The sequence below is a fragment of the Taudactylus pleione genome, unplaced genomic scaffold (assembly GCF_031769625.1).
Source record: "Taudactylus pleione unplaced genomic scaffold, aTauple2 ptg000080l, whole genome shotgun sequence".
NCBI lineage: Eukaryota > Metazoa > Chordata > Amphibia > Anura > Myobatrachidae > Taudactylus > Taudactylus pleione.
The window spans coordinates 3582483-3601933 of NW_028284482.1; the positions used below are offsets into that span (position 1 = coordinate 3582483).

The 19451-nt window shown below is 48.2% G+C and overlaps 1 long non-coding RNA gene across 3 annotated transcripts in view; it reads left to right on the forward strand.

Annotated features, from left to right (window-relative positions):
* Window positions 1-18565, forward strand: part of LOC148532260 (uncharacterized) — a 98771-nt gene extending 80206 nt beyond the window's left edge. For all 3 annotated transcript variants that reach the window (XR_015877754.1, XR_015877755.1, XR_015877756.1), the window contains exon 4: window positions 15850-18565. This is a non-coding gene — a long non-coding RNA (uncharacterized LOC148532260). The remainder of the gene's footprint in view (window positions 1-15849) is intronic.
* Window positions 18566-19451: the final 886 nt, after the last annotated feature.

Here is a 19451-nt window from a genome sequence, read left to right on the forward strand (position 1 = left end):
AATGCCGCCCATGTTCCCTGACAGACAGCTGACTAGTACAATGCTGCCCATGTTCAGTGACAGCTGACTAGCACAATGCCGCCCATGTTCAGTGACAGACAGCTGACTAGCACAATGCCGCCCATGTTCAGTGACAGACAGCTGACTAGCACAATGCCGCCCATGTTCAGTGACAGACAGCCGACTAGCACAATGCTGCCCCTGTTCAGTGACAGACAGCCGACTAGCACAATGCTGCCCCTGTTCCCTGACAGACAGCTGACTAGCACAATGCCGCCCATGTTCAGTGACAGACAGCTGCCGCCCATGTTCCCTGACAGACAGCTGACTAGCACAATGCCGCCCATGTTCAGTGACAGACAGCTGACTAGCACAATGCCGCCCATGTTCAGTGACAGACAGCTGACTAGCACAATGCCGCCCATGTTCCCTGACAGACAGCTGACTAGCACAATGCTGCCCATGTTCAGTGACAGACAGCTTACTAGCACAATGCCGCCCATGTTCAGTGACAGACAGCTGACTAGCACAATGCCGCCCATGTTCCCTGACAGACAGCTGACTAGCACAATGCCGCCCATGTTCAGTGACAGACAGCTGACTAGCACAATGCCGCCCATGTTCAGTGAGAGACAGCTTCCGCCCATGTTCAGTGACAGACAGCTGACTAGCACAATGCCGCCCATGTTCAGTGACAGACAGCTTCCGCCCATGTTCAGTGACAGACAGCTGACTAGCACAATGCCGCCCATGTTCAGTGACAGACAGCTGCCGCCCATGTTCAGTGACAGACAGCTGCCGCCCATGTTCAGTGACAGACAGCTGACTAGCACAATGCCGCCCATGTTCAGTGACAGACAGCTGCCGCCCATGTTCCCTGACAGACAGCTGACTAGCACAATGCCGCCCATGTTCCGTGACAGACAGCTGACTAGCACAATGCCGCCCATGTTCCGTGACAGACAGCTGACTAGCACAATGCCGCCCATGTTCAGGGACAGACAGCTGACTAGCACAATGCCGCCCATGTTCCCTGACAGACAGCTGACTAGCACAATGCCGCCCATGTTCCGTGACAGACAGCTGACTAGCACAATGCCGCCCATGTTCCCTGACAGACAGCTGACTAGCACAATGCCGCCCATGTTCAGTGACAGACAGCTGACTAGCACAATGCCGCCCATGTTCAGTGACAGACAGCTGACTAGCACAATGCCGCCCATGTTCAGTGACAGACAGCTGACTAGCACAATGCCGCCCATGTTCCCTGACAGACAGCTGACTAGCACAATGCCGCCCATGTTCAGTGACAGACAGCTGCCGCCCATGTTCCCTGACAGACAGCTGACTAGCACAATGCCGCCCATGTTCAGTGACAGACAGCTGACTAGCACAATGCCGCCCATGTTCAGTGACAGACAGCTGACTAGCACAATGCCGCCCATGTTCCCTGACAGACAGCTGACTAGCACAATGCTGCCCATGTTCAGTGACAGACAGCTTACTAGCACAATGCCGCCCATGTTCAGTGACAGACAGCTGACTAGCACAATGCCGCCCATGTTCCCTGACAGACAGCTGACTAGCACAATGCCGCCCATGTTCAGTGACAGACAGCTGACTAGCACAATGCCGCCCATGTTCAGTGACAGACAGCTGCCGCCCATGTTCAGTGACAGACAGCTGACTAGCACAATGCCGCCCATGTTCAGTGACAGACAGCTGCCGCCCATGTTCAGTGACAGACAGCTGACTAGCACAATGCCGCCCATGTTCAGTGACAGACAGCTGCCGCCCATGTTCAGTGACAGACAGCTGACTAGCACAATGCCGCCCATGTTCAGTGACAGACAGCTGCCGCCCATGTTCCCTGACAGACAGCTGACTAGCACAATGCCGCCCATGTTCCGTGACAGACAGCTGACTAGCACAATTCCGCCCATGTTCAGGGACAGACAGCTGACTAACACAATGCCGCCCATGTTCCCTGACAGACAGCTGACTAGCACAATGCCGCCCATGTTCCGTGACAGACAGCTGACTAGCACAATGCCGCCCATGTTCCCTGACAGACAGCTGACTAGCACAATGCCGCCCATGTTCAGTGACAGACAGCTGACTAGCACAATGCCGCCCATGTTCAGTGACAGACAGCTGACTAGCACAATGCCGCCCATGTTCCCTGACAGACAGCTGACTAGCACAATGCCACCCATGTTCAGTGACAGACAGCTGACTAGCACAATGCCGCCCATGTTCAGTGACAGACAGCTGACTAGCACAATGCCGCCCATGTTCCCTGACAGACAGCTGACTAGCACAATGCCGCCCATGTTCAGTGACAGACAGCTGACTAGCACAATGCCGCCCATGTTCAGTGACAGACAGCTGCCGCCCATGTTCAGTGACAGACAGCTGACTAGCACAATGCCGCCCATGTTCAGTGACAGACAGCTGCCGCCCATGTTCAGTGACAGACAGCTGACTAGCACAATGCCGCCCATGTTCAGTGACAGACAGCTGACTAGCACAATGCCGCCCATGTTCCGTGACAGACAGCTGACTAGCACAATGCCGCCCATGTTCCGTGACAGACAGCTGACTAACACAATGCCGCCCATGTTCCCTGACAGACAGCTGACTAGCACAATGCCGCCCATGTTCAGTGACAGACAGCTGACTAGCACAATGCCGCCCATGTTCAGTGACAGACAGCTGACTAGCACAATGCCGCCCATGTTTCCTGACAGACAGCTGACTAGCACAATGCCGCCCATGTTCAGTGACAGACAGCTGACTAGCACAATGCCGCCCATGTTCCGTGACAGACAGCTGACTAGCACAATGCCGCCCATGTTCAGTGACAGACAGCTGACTAGCACAATGCCGCCCATGTTCCCTGACAGACAGCTGACTAGCACAATGCCGCCCATGTTCAGTGACAAACAGCTGACTAGCACAATGCCGCCCATGTTCCCTGACAGACAGCTGACTAGCACAATGCCGCCCATGTTCAGTGACAGACAGCTGACTAGCACAATGCCGCCCATGTTCAGTGACAGACAGCTGACTAGCACAATGCCGCCCATGTTCAGGGACAGACAGCTGACTAGCACAATGCCGCCCATGTTCCCTGACAGACAGCTGACTAGCACAATGCCGCCCATGTTCCGTGACAGACAGCTGACTAGCACAATGCCGCCCATGTTCCCTGACAGACAGCTGACTAGCACAATGCCGCCCATGTTCAGTGACAGACAGCTGACTAGCACAATGCCGCCCATGTTCAGTGACAGACAGCTGACTAGCACAATGCCGCCCATGTTCCCTGACAGACAGCTGACTAGCACAATGCCGCCCATGTTCAGTGACAGACAGCTGACTAGCACAATGCCGCCCATGTTCAGTGACAGACAGCTGACTAGCACAATGCCGCCCATGTTCAGTGACAGACAGCTGACTAGCACAATGCCGCCCATGTTCCCTGACAGACAGCTGACTAGCACAATGCCGCCCATGTTCAGTGACAGACAGCTGACTAGCACAATGCCGCCCATGTTCAGTGACAGACAGCTGCCGCCCATGTTCAGTGACAGACAGCTGACTAGCACAATGCCGCCCATGTTCAGTGACAGACAGCTGACTAGCACAATGCCGCCCATGTTCAGTGACAGACAGCTGCCGCCCATGTTCAGTGACAGACAGCTGACTAGCACAATGCCGCCCATGTTCAGTGACAGACAGCTGCCGCCCATGTTCAGTGACAGACAGCTGACTAGCACAATGCCGCCCATGTTCAGTGACAGACAGCTGACTAGCACAATGCCGCCCATGTTCAGTGACAGACAGCTGACTAGCACAATGCCGCCCATGTTCCCTGACAGACAGCTGACTAGCACAATGCCGCCCATGTTCCCTGACAGACAGCTGACTAGCACAATGCCGCCCATGTTCCCTGACAGACAGCTGACTAGCACAATGCCGCCCATGTTCCCTGACAGACAGCTGACTAGCACAATGCCGCCCATGTTCAGTGACAGACAGCTGACTAGCACAATGCCGCCCATGTTCCCTGACAGACAGCTGACTAGCACAATGCCGCCCATGTTCAGTGACAGACAGCTGACTAGCACAATGCCGCCCATGTTCAGTGACAGACAGCTGACTAGCACAATGCCGCCCATGTTCCCTGACAGACAGCTGACTAGCACAATGCCGCCCATGTTCAGTGACAGACAGCTGACTAGCACAATGCCGCCCATGTTCAGTGACAGACAGCTGACTAGCACAATGCCGCCCATGTTCCCTGACAGACAGCTGACTAGCACAATGCCGCCCATGTTCCCTGACAGACAGCTGACTAGCACAATGCCGCCCATGTTCAGTGACAGACAGCTGACTAGCACAATGCCGCCCATGTTCAGTGACAGACAGCTGACTAGCACAATGCCGCCCATGTTCCCTGACAGACAGCTGACTAGCACAATGCCGCCCATGTTCAGTGACAGACAGCTGACTAGCACAATGCCGCCCATATTCCCTGACAGACAGCTGACTAGCACAATGCCGCCCATGTTCAGTGACAGACAGCTGACTAGCACAATGCCGCCCATGTTCAGTGACAGACAGCTGCCGCCCATGTTCAGTGACAGACAGCTGCCGCCCATGTTCTGTGACAGACAGCTGACTAGCACAATGCCGCCCATGTTCAGTGACAGACAGCTGACTAGCACAATGCCGCCCATGTTCCCTGACAGACAGCTGACTAGCACAATGCCGCCCATGTTCCCTGACAGACAGCTGACTAGCACAATGCCGCCCATGTTCAGTGACAGACAGCTGACTAGCACAATGCCGCCCATGTTCCCTGACAGACAGCTGACTAGCACAATGCCGCCCATGTTCAGTGACAGACAGCTGCCGCCCATGTTCAGTGACAGACAGCTGCCGCCCATGTTCTGTGACAGACAGCTGACTAGCACAATGCCGCCCATGTTCAGTGACAGACAGCTGACTAGCACAATGCCGCCCATGTTCCCTGACAGACAGCTGACTAGCACAATGCCGCCCATGTTCCCTGACAGACAGCTGACTAGCACAATGCCGCCCATGTTCAGTGACAGACAGCTGACTAGCACAATGCCGCCCATGTTCAGTGACAGACAGCTGACTAGCACAATGCCGCCCATGTTCAGTGACAGACAGCTGACTAGCAGAAAATATTGAGTTGTGGTATTTCCTCCATATTGGCCTTGACATGTCCATAATTTGTTGAATATCTTTCCCTACTAAGGGGTCTATTTACTAAGCCTTGGATGGAGATAAAGTGAGTGGTGTTAAAGTACCAATCAATCAGCTCCTAACTCATTTTTCAAACACAGCCTGTGACATGGCAGTTAGGAGCTGATGCGCTGGCACTTTATCTCCGTTCACTTTATCTCCATCCAGGGCTTAGTAAATAGACCTCTAAGTGATTGTGCATTTTCTATACTGTACCTCCTCCTCAAACTACAAATATTTATGCTCCACCATACAATACTGCTCACTCCGCACGTCAACCTAGAACGCAGAGAAAGTAAATAAGAATGCTTTTCTCTGCACTTGATGTTTCAATACGGGCTAGACCAGTAAACTATACTGTGATTACTGTGGTGGAAGATAACCCACCACAACTCCTATTACTACTGTAGATGCAAAAGGGTTATAAAAATAAACACTATGGCCCGTATTTAATTTGGAGCAAAAAGCCGGAATCGGCGAAAAAGTTTCACCGATGACGTAATTTCGCCAGGCGGAAAAGTATCGCGGTATTCAGTTTGAAAGACCTTCCGCCTAGGCGGAAAGTCAATGCAATGTAATAGGCGGAAAAGTTTCGCCTATGAATAGCAGGCTGAAAAAAGTGCAAAATTGGGTCAAAAAAATGTTAAAAATCTTAAGAACACCCCAAAAAATCACTTTCAATCTGGGGGCGAAAAAAATGTCAGAGCATCTTTTGAGGGGTGCCAGGCTGATTTCCCCAAATCTGACATGACTTTCTGCTTTGCCGGGTTCCGTTTTCGTGTACTTTCAAATTGAATATGGGGATACGTGGGCACGCATGATACTTTTCCGCCTGCAAAACAGGCGAAGTAGGCGAAAAGTCCGGGAGGCGGAAAAGTATTGCGGATCCGCTCAAATTGAATACGGCTCTTAGTTTCATTCCAAATCGAGTCATGTCTAAGCAGCCCAACAAACTTCCCCTCTATTCTCTGCACTGCAGTCCCCTCTTTTCGTGCATTGTGGGAGGAAGTGCTTAGTGATTGGTCTGTATGATAATTGTGTGCCTACTTTAATCATCTTGTGCATCATTGCCACTTTATTGTCTCTGATACTTACATTATCCAATACACTTTATTGTCTCTGATACTTACATTATCCAATACACCTTACTGTCTCTGATACTTACATTATCCAATACACCTTACTGTCTCTGTAACTTACATTATCCAATACACTTTACTGTCTCTGTAACTTACATTATCCAATACACCTTACTGTCTCTGATACATACATTATCCAATACACTTTACTGTCTCTGATACTAACATTATCCAATACACCTTACTGTCTCTGATACATACATTATCCAATACACCTTACTGTCTCTGATACTTACATTATCCAATACACCTTACTGTCTCTGATACTTACATTATCCAATACACTTTACTGTCTGTGATACTTACATTATCCAATACACTTTACTGTCTCTGTAACTTACATTATCCAATACACTTTACTGTCTCGGATACTAACATTATCCAATACACCTTACTGTCTCTGATACTTACATTATCCAATACACTTTACTGTCTCTGATACTTACATTATCCAATACACCTTACTGTCTCTGATACTTACATTATCCAATACACCTTACTGTCTCTGATACATACATTATCCAATACACTTTACTGTCTGTGATACTTACATTATCCAATACACCTTACTGTCTCTGATACTTACATTATCCAATACACTTTACTGTCTGTGATACTTACATTATCCAACACACTTTACTGTCTCTGATACTTACATTATCCAATACACCTTACTGTCTCTGATACATACATTATCCAACACTTTACTGTCTCTGTAACTTATATTATCCAATACACTTTACTGTCTCTGATACTTACATTATCCAATACACCTTACTGTCTCTGATACTTACATTATCCAATACACTTTACTGTCTCTGATACTTACATTATCCAATACACCTTACTGTCTCTAATACTTACATTATCCAACACTTTACTGTCTCTGATACTTACATTATCCAATACACCTTACTGTCTCTGATACTTACATTATCCAATACACCTTACTGTCTCTGATACTTACATTATCCAATATACCTTACTGTCTCTGATACTTACATTATCCAATACACCTTACTGTCTCTGATACTTACATTATCCAATACACCTTACTGTCTCTGATACTTACATTATCCAATATACCTTACTGTCTCTGATACTTACATTATCCAATATACCTTACTGTCTCTGATACTTACATTATCCAATATACCTTACTGTCTCTGATACTTACATTATCCAATACAGCTTTAGCCAAATCCCAGGGTTGACGGATTAGAGAGGTTAAACCTGCAGCAGTGTTTCCCTTTGCCTGCCAAGGCAATGCTGAGTCAGGCATCACATTTGTATTATCCTAGTCAATGTGGAAACTCACTTATAACTTAAGATAATCGTTTTCCCAGCAAAATGGGCAAACAATGAAAAGGAAATGATCATGACCAACACTACTCCAAACTAATATAACGTATAAGACTGCTGGTGACGATGCTGCTATGCTTACCATTAGCCATACTTACCTACATTCCTGGGCAGCTTTCCGGGAGCAGCAGGAGGGGACCTGCTGCTCTCCTCTTCGGGGGGTGGGGCCAGACGATAGACGGCATTAGGCCCCGCCCCCTTTACAGAAAACCCCCGTGATTCGCGGGTCCGTGAGGAGGGGGCGGGGCTAAATGACGCGATTTGCCTAATTTAGCCGCGCCCCTTCCCGACGGACCCGATAATTTCAGGTAAAATCTCCACATCCTGCCCACTTCACTAGGAAGTGGGCGGGATGCGGGAGATATGCCTACTCTTCCGGGATCGCGGGGGGTTACCCGAAAAATCCGGAGCCTCCCGCGATTCCCGGGAGAGTAGGCATGTATGCCATTAGCATGTATATCCTGCATGGACTCTCACTCTGTGACCACTTACTTTGTATTATTATTCCTAACTATTTTATACTTTATTATAAATAAGGACAAGAAGAAATGTCAATTACTCAAAAATAGTTTTTAAGTATAATAGCAGTTTTCCATTGCCATAAACAAAAAGATAACAAATCAGAACATTGTGCAAGGTCGTAAAATGGGATATTAGCGTAGGAAAACCTTGCTTGTTTTTACTTGTGTCCATTGTACGGTAATCAAAAACAAGTAACGTTTTACCTACTTTAGTATCCATAAATACATGCAGCCGCACATTTTGCAATGTTCAGATGGAATCTAATTGAATAGGTCTTGGTGTATTACATTAGTATATTATTAAACCTTAGAAATTTCTGTTGACAAGTTTGCTGCATGAAACAAAGCATATTTCTACTTCAGGGTCCATAGGGTATCCACAGGATACCTTGGGGTATAGGTGATGACGTCAGGCATCGGGCACCATAGAGTTAAGTTTTCACCCTCACAGGATGCACTAGGGTCCCCCTCCTATACCCCGCCCCCGAGCCAAGGCATCTCAGTTTAGTTTGGTGCCCGGCCGGAGTCGGTTGCACCTGTTAGAGGGGGGCCATGAAGAGCCCCTGAAGTTTTCTTCTATGCAGCTGTGGCTGCACATCTGGAAGTACAGCATGGACAATCAGTCCTGACGTCCATGCTGTCTTCCCTACACCCCCGCCGGTACCGATCCGGGGATGCTGGTAGGCATCTGGGGTCACAGCTAGCGGTGACCCCAGATGTTTAGGACCATGGCCGGATTTAAGGGGGTCAGCAGGTAAGCAGCGGGGTCCCGCGGTGGGTCCTCGCTGATACATGGTCCAGAGTCCCCAGGCAGGGGGCTCCCTGGGGACTGGCTGCAGCGTGGAGCCAGGTACTAACCTGCGCTTCCATTACCCCCCTGGGACAGCAGGACCGCGGCAGAGCGGTAGCGCTGCGGCGTCCCAGGGGTTAAATGCATGCCAGGGGAGCGCGCCTTCACTGTCTCACAGCCGGCGCCTCCCCCGCTGCACACAGCCCTCTCTGCACACACCGACTGGCCCTGTGGCAGCGCCCCTCCCCCAGGCCAGCCTCCTCTTTGCTCCTCGGTGGCCATCTTTCCCAACGCATGGTGAACGCTGCTGGAAGCCTATGATCGGAGGCATTGTGGTCTGGGTCCCCCCGCATACCTCTCCTCCGCTGTGGTCAGGTCTGTGTATGCAGCGCTGTGTCCTACCAGACTCTGTGTCTGTGTAGTTGATTTATCAGCACTGTAAATGCAGGAATTGATTTTCTTTGCATTGTATGTGACTGTGCTAGCGCTGCTGCCTGTACTTTTACTTTCTAACTGTCAGCCTTATCACTGTCCCTGCTCTTTCTGCTAAAGCCCTTGCGGTGCAGAGCTGCAGGATGGTCTCTCGCTATACTAAAAGTATTGGTGAGAGGGGTCACATACTTTCCACCATTATGTCTGAGTGACTTTCCTCTCCAGCTTCAGTGTACTATGTGTAAAGTACCTATAGCGGAGGGGGAGGGTAGCGTGGAGGGCCTATGCCGGCAGTGTTTTTTATTGGCGCGGCCAATTACGGTCACAGCACCGGTACAGGAGCCGCCCTGGGCTTGTTTTGCTCAGGCGCTTACAACCTTGGTGGGCCAGTTAGCTCCGCAGCCCACGTTCTCGCAGATGGGATTGTCCCAGCAATCAGTGGTGTCGTCACCCATGCAGGGTTTCTCGAGGCAATTGGTGGTACCCCGCAGTCTCCCTATTTCCCCTCTCCCGATCTCTCAGGAGCCGGCGTGGGTTAATTCCCTGACTAGTTCTGTACAACACTTGTCGGAGGTGTTACAAGGGGAGTCTGTGTTGCGGCCGGTGGCATCTCTGTCTGCTCCTTATGAGGATGACGAAGTGACGTCTGATGATGGGGAGATTCTGGATCTTTCCGACCAGGAACCTCTCTGTAGTAAGGAGGCGGAAGCTAGGTCCAGGGTATATATTCCTGGACTTATTCGGGCAGTCCGCACAGCTTTGGTGATTGAGGACGAAGTTCCTCCGGCGTCTAAATCCAAATATGCCTTTTTTTAAGGATGTTAAGGGTGACGCCACAGTCTTTCCTCTTTCGGGTCAGTTGGCGGACCATTTAGAGGAGGCATGGAAACAGCCTGGCAAACGATACCAGCCGCAGAGGCGTTTGGCGGTGGCTTATCCGTTCGCGGATAATTATTTTTCTAAGTGGGAATCCCCTCCACAGGTGGATTCTCATGTGACATGCCTCGTCTGTAGTGCCACTTTACCCATGCCCTCCATGTCCTCCCTTAAGGATGCTACGGACCGCAAGGTGGAGATCTGCCTGAAGTCCTTTTATTCCCTTGAGGGGGGGGCAGCGCGGCCAGCTATGGCCATTTGCTGGGTTGCCAGAGCTATGGAGCGCTGGGCGGATACGTTGGAGGCGTCCTTCGAATCCGACTGTTCGGCTGAACAGACAGAGTTGATCGGAAATCTCCGGGATTCGGCCACTTATATCAACGAAGCGGCCTTGGATATTAGTATCCTGGCGTCTCGAATTTCTTCGGCAGCTGTAGCTGCTCGTCGCACCTTGTGGTTGCGATCTTGGAAGGCGGACGCTGATTCCAAAAAGGGTTTGGAAGCGTTGTCTTTTAACGGAGAAGTTCTCTTTGGTCCGGACCTGGACAAAATTGTAGCCACGCTGGCGGCAGCCAAATCGGCATGTCTCCCGTCTGCTGCAGTTCCTTCCGTTCAGGTACGTCGTCCTTTCGGCCTTATAGGGCCCAGGGTAGGCCTTAAGCACAGTCCTTTCCCCGATAGGCTGGCCCCAAAAAATCGGCCAAGCCCCGGAAGCAGGCCTGGAGTACCAGACGTCCGGCCCCTAAGCCAGATGACAAGCCTGCGGCCTGACGGTCCGGGCCTCCCTTTGGGGGATCCCAAGGTGGGAGGCCGCCTGCTGCAGTTTGCCCGGTGTTGGTCGGTCACCACGACAGACACTTGGGTTCACGAGGTGGTCTCACACGGGTATGCCCTCTCCTTCCGGCACAGACCCCCGTCTCGACTCTTCACCACGGGTCTACCATCAGACCGGAACAAAGCCGCGGAGCTGTGGAAGGTCTTGCACACTATGCTCCAGGCTGGAGTTAAAGTGCCTGTTCCATTCTCCCAGAAGGGCCAGGGTTTCTATTCCAATCTCTATTCTTGGTGCAGAAACCCAATGGGTCGTTTCGTCCGATACGCAACCTCAAAGCTCTCAACAGGTCTTTGGATGGAGACCCTACGGTCCATCATTCTGGCGCTGGAACCTGGGGACTACATGGTGTCATTGGACATACAGGACGCTTACCTGCATGTTCCTATTCTTTCGCGCCATCAGCAGTTCCTCAGGTTTGCAATCCGCAGCGGCCACTTTCAGTTCCGGGCGTTACCTTTTGGCCTGGCGACAGCACCACGTGTTTTCACCAAGGTGATGGCGGTCATGGCGGCATCCATGCGGCTGCAGGGAGTCCGCATGTTGCCGTACTTGGACGACCTTCTCTTAGTGGCAGGATCTCCGGAGCTCCTTCTACGCCACTTGGACCTGACCATTGCGGTACTGCAACGGAACGGCTGGTTAATAAACTGGCAGAAGTCCACCCTGATCCCGTCTCAGCGGATTCTGCACCTCGGAGCCTTATTGGACTCCGGACAGGAAAGGATCTTTGTGACGGGGGAAAGGATCTCTGCCTTGCAGTTGAGGGTGCGCAGTTGTCTACAGAGCCGCCGGGTGTCTCTGCACTCGGCGATGAGGTTGCTGGGCTCCGTGGTGTCGGTATTCGACATGGTGGAATATGCCCAGTTTCATTCCAGACCTCTGCAGCACCTGATCCTGTCCAAATGGAATGGACTGCCTCAGAGTCTAAAGTCCCAGACGATGGTGCTCACTCCGGAGGTTCGCCTGTCCCTAGCCTGGTGGTTGCAGACGACCCATCTCAACAAGGGTCGTCCGTTCTGGGTGGCGAATTGGGTCCTGTTAACAACAGACGCCAGTCTTCGGGGCTGGGGTGCAGTCTCGGGTCCACACTTGTTCCAGGGCAGGTGGACTCAGGCAGAAACAGAGCTTCCAATAAACATCTTGGAACTCCGAGCGGTTTTCAATGCTCTCCAGCAGGCACATTGGGTTCTCCAAGGTCACCCTGTGCAGGTCCAGTCGGACAACGCTACCACGGTGGCCTACATAAATCGGCAAGGAGGAACCCGAAGTCGGGCGGCTCTCGTGGAGGTGTCCAGGATCCTGGTATGGGCGGAGCGCAATCTTCCGGCCATATCAGCGGTCTTCATCCCGGGAGTGCTAAACTGGGAAGCAGACTTTCTCAGTCTCCAGGACGTTCATCCGGGGGAATGGTCCCTGCACCCGGATGTTTTTCAACTGCTGGTGGACAGGTGGGGTCTTCCAGAGATCGACCTCATGGCGTCCCGGCACAACAACAAGTTGCCGGTGTACGGGTCTCGCACAAGAGACGAAGAGGCGTCTCTGGTGGATGCTCTGTCCGTCCGGTGGACATTCCAGTTCGCTTATCTGTTTCCTCCGTTTGCCCTTCTTCCGCGGGTAATCCGGAAATTCAAACAGGAAGGAGGGACGCTCCTGTTGATAGCTCCCGCATGGCCCAGACGGCACTGGTTCTCAGACCTTCATGGTCTGTCCGTGGACAGTCCTCTGCGGTTGCCGCTATGACCGGACCTTCTGTCACAGGGTCCTTATCTTCACCCGGACCTGACTCGGCTGTCTTTGACGGCGTGGCTGTTGAGACGGCCATGTTGAGGTCCAGGGGATTTTCCAGCTCTGTAGTGCGAACCATGCTAAGAGCTCGGAAACCATCTTCCGCGAGAATATACCATCGCGGGTGTGGCATACGTTCTTCCAGTGGTGTCGACCGAGAGGTTATGCACCGCAGGAGTTTCGTCTGTCTAGAGTACTAGCCTTCCTACAAGCGGGACTAGACCATGGGCTTCACCTTGCTTCTTTGAAGGTGCAGGTTTCTGCCCTGTCTGTCTGGTTTCATCGTAGGATTGCTACAATCCCTGATGTGCGCACCTTTATGCAAGGCGTTCTGCGAATTCAGCCGCTGTTTGTTCCACCTGTGGCGCCTTGGGACTTGGCTGTGGTCCTGAGGGCTCTCCAAGGACCGCCGTTTGAACCACTGGGCTCAGTGGATCTTAAATGGCTAACAGCTAAGACTGTTTTCCTTCTGGCCATAGCTTCGGCCAGACGGGTTTCTGATTTAGGGGCTCTCTCTTGTAGACCCCCTTTCTTGATTTTTCATGGGAACAGGGCAGTGCTACACACTCGTCCTGAATTTCTTCCCAAAGTTGTTTCCCAGTTTCATGTTAACGAGGAAATAGTTGTACCGGCTTTTAACTCACCTGGCCTTTCAGTGGGTGAGGCCACTTTGGATGTTGTGAGGGCCTTAAGGACTTATGTTGACTGCACTTCTTCGTTTAGGAAGTCGGACGCCTTGTTTGTCCTCTATGGCTTCCGTAAAAGGGTTGGCCTGCTTCAAAGCAACTTTGGCAGCCTGGATCCGTATGTCAAATTCAGAAGCTTATCTTCATGAAGGCCTGCCGGTTCCTCCTTCTGTGAAGGCTCATTCCACTAGGTCTGTGGGTCCTTCGTGGGCAGCTCAACGTGGTGCCTCTGCAGTCCAGATCTGCAAGGCGGCCACGTGGTCCTCTGTCCATACCTTTGTGAGGTATTATGCGTTTGACACCTTTGCCTCTCAGGATGCTTCCTTCGGGCGGCGGATTCTCCTTTCAGCACAGGAGCGTCCCCACCCTTAAAGGATACTGCTTTGGGACATCCCCAAGGTATCTTGTGGATACCCTATGGACCCTGAGGTATAGGAGGGGGACCCTAGTGCATCCTGGGAGGCTGAAAACTTAACTCTATGGTGCCCGATGCCTGACGTCATCACCTATACCCCAAGGTATCCTGTGGAACCCTATGGACTTCGTAGAAATAGAGATAACAAGGGTAAGTTCTTTCCATATCTCATATTTTTTGTTTACAGAATGGTAACCAAAGTTTTAATGAATAATGAAGTAGGAATCACTGAGTTCTATGGAAAATGAGCTTTATATAAATGAGCTTAATATAACATGTTTTTGGTGGACAAATGACAGGCCATGGGTTTATCACATAGGGTTTGCCCAGTTTATTGCCTGGACAATAAACAAGAGGAGATGATGGATCATGAACCTCACAGCAGGTACTACTGTGTTTAGTGTACAGCCTGTTTGAAATGTCAGTGTCCTCTTAGGATCTATAGAGATTGAGGCAAGCCATATTTAAGAGCCCTATGGTCGGCATGAGTAAATTCGCAGGGGACTAGCCACGATAAGAAGGCTTGTTTAACATGATTGCAGCAACAATTACAGAGTACACATCTGTAATGTACAGACTGATAGAACATGAGTGGGACAAAGAGTCTGATTTACAAGACACAATTCAACTCTCTGTGATGTTCCTTCAGATATGTCGCAAAGGCACTCTGAGGGGATGTACTACCTTCATTCATTTTTCCTTGCATATGCTAAAGTAAATGGGAAGGTTTGTGTAACCGCCAGGTTGAAAAATCGTGATTGCAGTATTACACTTGGCAGGTTTGATTGATGCACTTTCATGTGCTGTTTGTCCTTTAGCAAATTGCACAGTTTTCTAAAGCGACAAAAATCAGGTAAGGGTAAACAGTGTTCAGTATGTACAGTACTATCATAGGTAAAATAAACAGTTATACAGATAGAAATGCTGAGATAAATATGCAACAGAAACAAAATAAAACTTTGTACAGTACACCCAAAAGCTACCAAAATATTGCATGGTCTAGCTGGGTGCATGCACTGGAACTCTGCAAGACAAGTCCAGTCTAATGGTGCGTACACACGGTACAATAAAAATGCACAATATGAACGCTAACGATATCGACCATATCGTTATCGTTCAGATCGTTCATTTTTTGGTGCCAAACGACCAGCGATGCGCGGGCACGTATGGAACATAATGATATCGCCCATCGCTCTTGCATGCAGGCCAACCTGGTCGATATCGACCAGGCTACATGGGGCCCCGGTCGCTGGCTCGTTGGTGGGTTGGTGGTGTGCTGGATGAACGATAACTATTATCCAGGACACCGGGAAGGTGCAGGACGATCAGTCAGCGATATCGTTATCGCTGACTGATCGTACCGTGTGTATGCACCATTAGCCCCTCTTCTTCACTCTTACTCCAGCTAAACAGTTTCCTCCTCGCTTTTGTGTGTTAGAGGTACCTCATAAGTACAGTAGCAGTAAGTGATCCCAAGCCTGTTCTCACACTGTGCCTTATAGCAGGCTGGTTTATAGAGTACCCAGTTTCTGTAGAGATCAGTAATACTTGAACTTTATTGTTTGTTAAAAATCTAGTGACCCTGTTATAATTACGATGTCGATTAGAAGGAAAATTAAATACCTGGTAATACAGAGCCTAATGGAGGTATAACCACACCAAAACATTTAAATACTGTATGTTCAGTGATCTTTCTGAAATGTGTTAAAGTATTTATTTTTGTTTCAGAGATCTGAAGAAAGAGAGTGTTACAGTCATTGAAATAATTAATTAGACGGGATGAAACACCTAAATACTTATGATACAAATCTGAAGAATTTTCCCACCAGAGAGATAAAGTGGACACAAAAGCAATCTTGACCATGAAATTTAAAAACCAGATGTATGCTGTACACATGTGTTATGATATCCAAAAATTGCACATTATTGCTTGTTCAATTTCAACTTCTGGAAATATATCATGCATGCTACTAAAAACTCTGTTCCATAGCTCTGTGCATCCCCAAATTATTAATTACTATTGTTTATTTCTATGTCACCACAAAATTCTGCAGTACTGTACAGTGGGGGAGTAGAACACATTACAAAGAAATAGAGGATGATTAGGCTATATACAGGACATGCAAGAATTAGAAATGCAAGAAAAGCAAGAAGTTAGGCATAACCAGGGATGTGGAGTACGTATGCCAAACCGTCAACTCCAACTCCTCTATTTTATTACTGTCCGACTCCTTCATAAATGCCAAATGTATATTTTATATGCATTTTATCTAGACTACAATTTGAACTTTAAGGACTTTAGGGTAATTCAATCTGTACAACACATGCCTTCATTAATAATCAAATAGTAGTTTATAACATGAGATAGTAGGAGAACACATGTAAAATATGAGCAGGATGGGTTAAATATATTACAGTGTGACGGCTATATGTGGTAACTTAATTATTGCAGTGTAGTGAATGACAGCAGCATTGGGTAATTATTGCAGTCTAGTCTTAGGTGACACCAGGATTAATTGTAATGCCATAATATATTATTTTGCCATACACAGGAATAATTGAATGCCTCCAATAAATGTAGTGACCACTTCTGCCAATAAGTAATTGCTTACTTACTTTTTAGTTACTGTAGACAGAGTATGACAGTAGATAATTATTTAAATCCAATACATTATTTCACTGTCCAGTATGCTCCAGTAACTAATGCACAGTGCTGCTAATCGTCACTCCTGCTCAAAGTTGTTTTAAGAGATGGGGTCCTTTGTGCAGTGTGCCCCTCCCCATACCTTCTCTGGGGCGCCCTGGGGTGGTTGTATTTCTGCGGCTGCCCCCTTCCCTATTCTAGCTCATAGTGGCACAGCTATTTTACTGACTATGTATGGTGAAAGATGGGACATGTGCAGAAGAAAGTGCTGTGCAGAGCTATCTTTCTGAATGCATAGCCGGAAAAATGGCCTTTGCTATGTGGTGTGCGCCACCATCTTCCCAATACATAAACGGAAAAATTACCTCGCTGCTGTGAGCTAGAATAGGGGAGGGGTTGTGAGCTAGAATAGGGGGTGGGGAGCCTCACAGACATCAGCAAATCTCTGAGTGCACCCTGCTGTACTCCTCACCCATCCCAGGCCTGTACCACCATCATTTGTATCATCAGGGACGGGATGTACTAACGGGAAGAATGTGGTAAAACCCCAAAAATGCAGTTCGGGGTTTTTACTGCATTTTCCATATGTAGACAGTGTTCGTCCCTGTGGGTAACCCGGAAGTCCCTCTATGCTAGGACATCGCAAAGGACAACTCTCATCAAGAAAGCTGTCCATCTCTATTTTCATCACATTTCTAGGTACATATATGTACCCGATGAGAGGCGGGATGTACCGTATTGCAGATACCATGCTTAGTATATCCCGCCCATTATGTGTTACTTACACTCAAACAGATCAGTCTGGACATTGGAAACTTTAACTTCACTTTGCAGCCACTGTTTTTCTGTTTTGAACAAAACTATTTTTTTCAGAACAAAGAACAAACTCTGCTGTGCTGATCTTTGGTGTTTTTTGTCATCCTGCTGTTTAGTGAATACTACTTCACCCAAATTGTCTCCGACTCTACAACTCGGCACCAAACACAATGTGTAAGGTATAACAAATGGTGTTCAGAATATGCGAGAGGCGTTATAAAAGGACGCACAAGTGGACGGGGTGGGAGCAGACAAAAACACAGGACAGAGGGCACTGCTTATGAGAACTTAAAATATAATTATGGAGAATATATCTGTATATCGGCCATAGATGCTAATTCTGCTAGGACGTTCAAAATGTCTGCAGTAAATGCCGTCCTCCCTGTTGTATGGGTTAACATGCAATATGAATTTTGAAACTTCAAACATTTTGAAGACCATGCTGAACTATTCACTGCCAGAAGATATAATAAAATAAACTTGCACACAAGTTATATATTGCTATAACAGAAATGTATTATGTTTATAATACTGATTAAGCTATTTTGTGAAATAATAATTGTTGCTAAGAACAAAAAAAGTCAGTCTATTAGAATAGGATGTTATTCTTTAGAAAACATGTTGTGTATGTTGAACAAATGTATTGCTTAACACATGTTCAATTAAAGGTAAGTACATTCTGTAGCAGTTGTACTGAACCTTTTTTTAGCCAGAACCCTAAATTTCAGTGGGCACTTGTTCTGAGACCCCAAAAGAGACGGATCCAAATGTGTAGGCTGCATTTAGCCAATATGGGCTCATTACCCACTGGCTTTGCATTAACTGCTATTGACACCACATGTGAAACTTAATTTAGCATGTGGTGTGGAATATTAAGTAAAAGAACACTCCATTGACCTCATTGCATTTGCATGTGGTAAATGCAAGAAAACTCTGCTTCGGAAAAATGTAGCTATAGTCTATATCAGTGTTGGCTAACCTTGACACTCCAGCTGTTATGGAACTACATAACCCAGCATGCACTGCTACAGTTTTGCTATTAGGGCATGCTAAAACTGTGGCAGGGCATGCTGGGATATATAGTTCCACAACAGCTGGAGTGTCAAGGTTAGCCAACACTGGTCTATATGCTCCCCACTGCAAGTGAAAATGTTAGTGAGTATAGGGCATTGGAACTCTACTCCTATACCCTGCCAATGCGGTTTTTTGAATGGTGCAGGGAGGATATATCTTATACCCATAACCATAATTTGACAAAGTTTTATAATATTTATTCTTCTTTTGAATGTTATATTCCTTATTATGTTTTGAAGCGGTGCCAAAATAATACAATACTGCAGTGGTTCCCAAACTGGGTGCCGTAGGGCAATTGCAGGGATGCCACAGGTTGGTGGTCCAGAACCAAATCAGATATGTATGGTCATTGTGATAGGCAAAACCAGTGATAGTGGCTGCCATCATAAAATGTGTGGATAAACAGAAGCACAACCCTGTACACTTCCAATATATCTGAACCTAAGGATGACAGATAAACACAATTTACTTCATTAATTTTTTTCTCCGAATAAGAAACTTTTGGCCTATGGGTGCCATGACAAAATGCTGGCACTCTAGGGTGCCGTGATTCAAGAAAGTTTGGAAACCACTGCAATAGTGCAATTAAGTACACTTCAATTAAATGATAGGAAATATTTAACATATTAAATTGTTGGAACATTAATGTATCAGCGATCACAGTACATAGGAATAGATTAAAAGCCAAGGAACCTTTGAACTTTGCCTATAACTGCCCCGGTTAGTTGCAGCTATGTCCGCTGTAACTTGTTCCCATCTGTTTAACGTATAGAAAACTCTAAATTTACTATTGAGT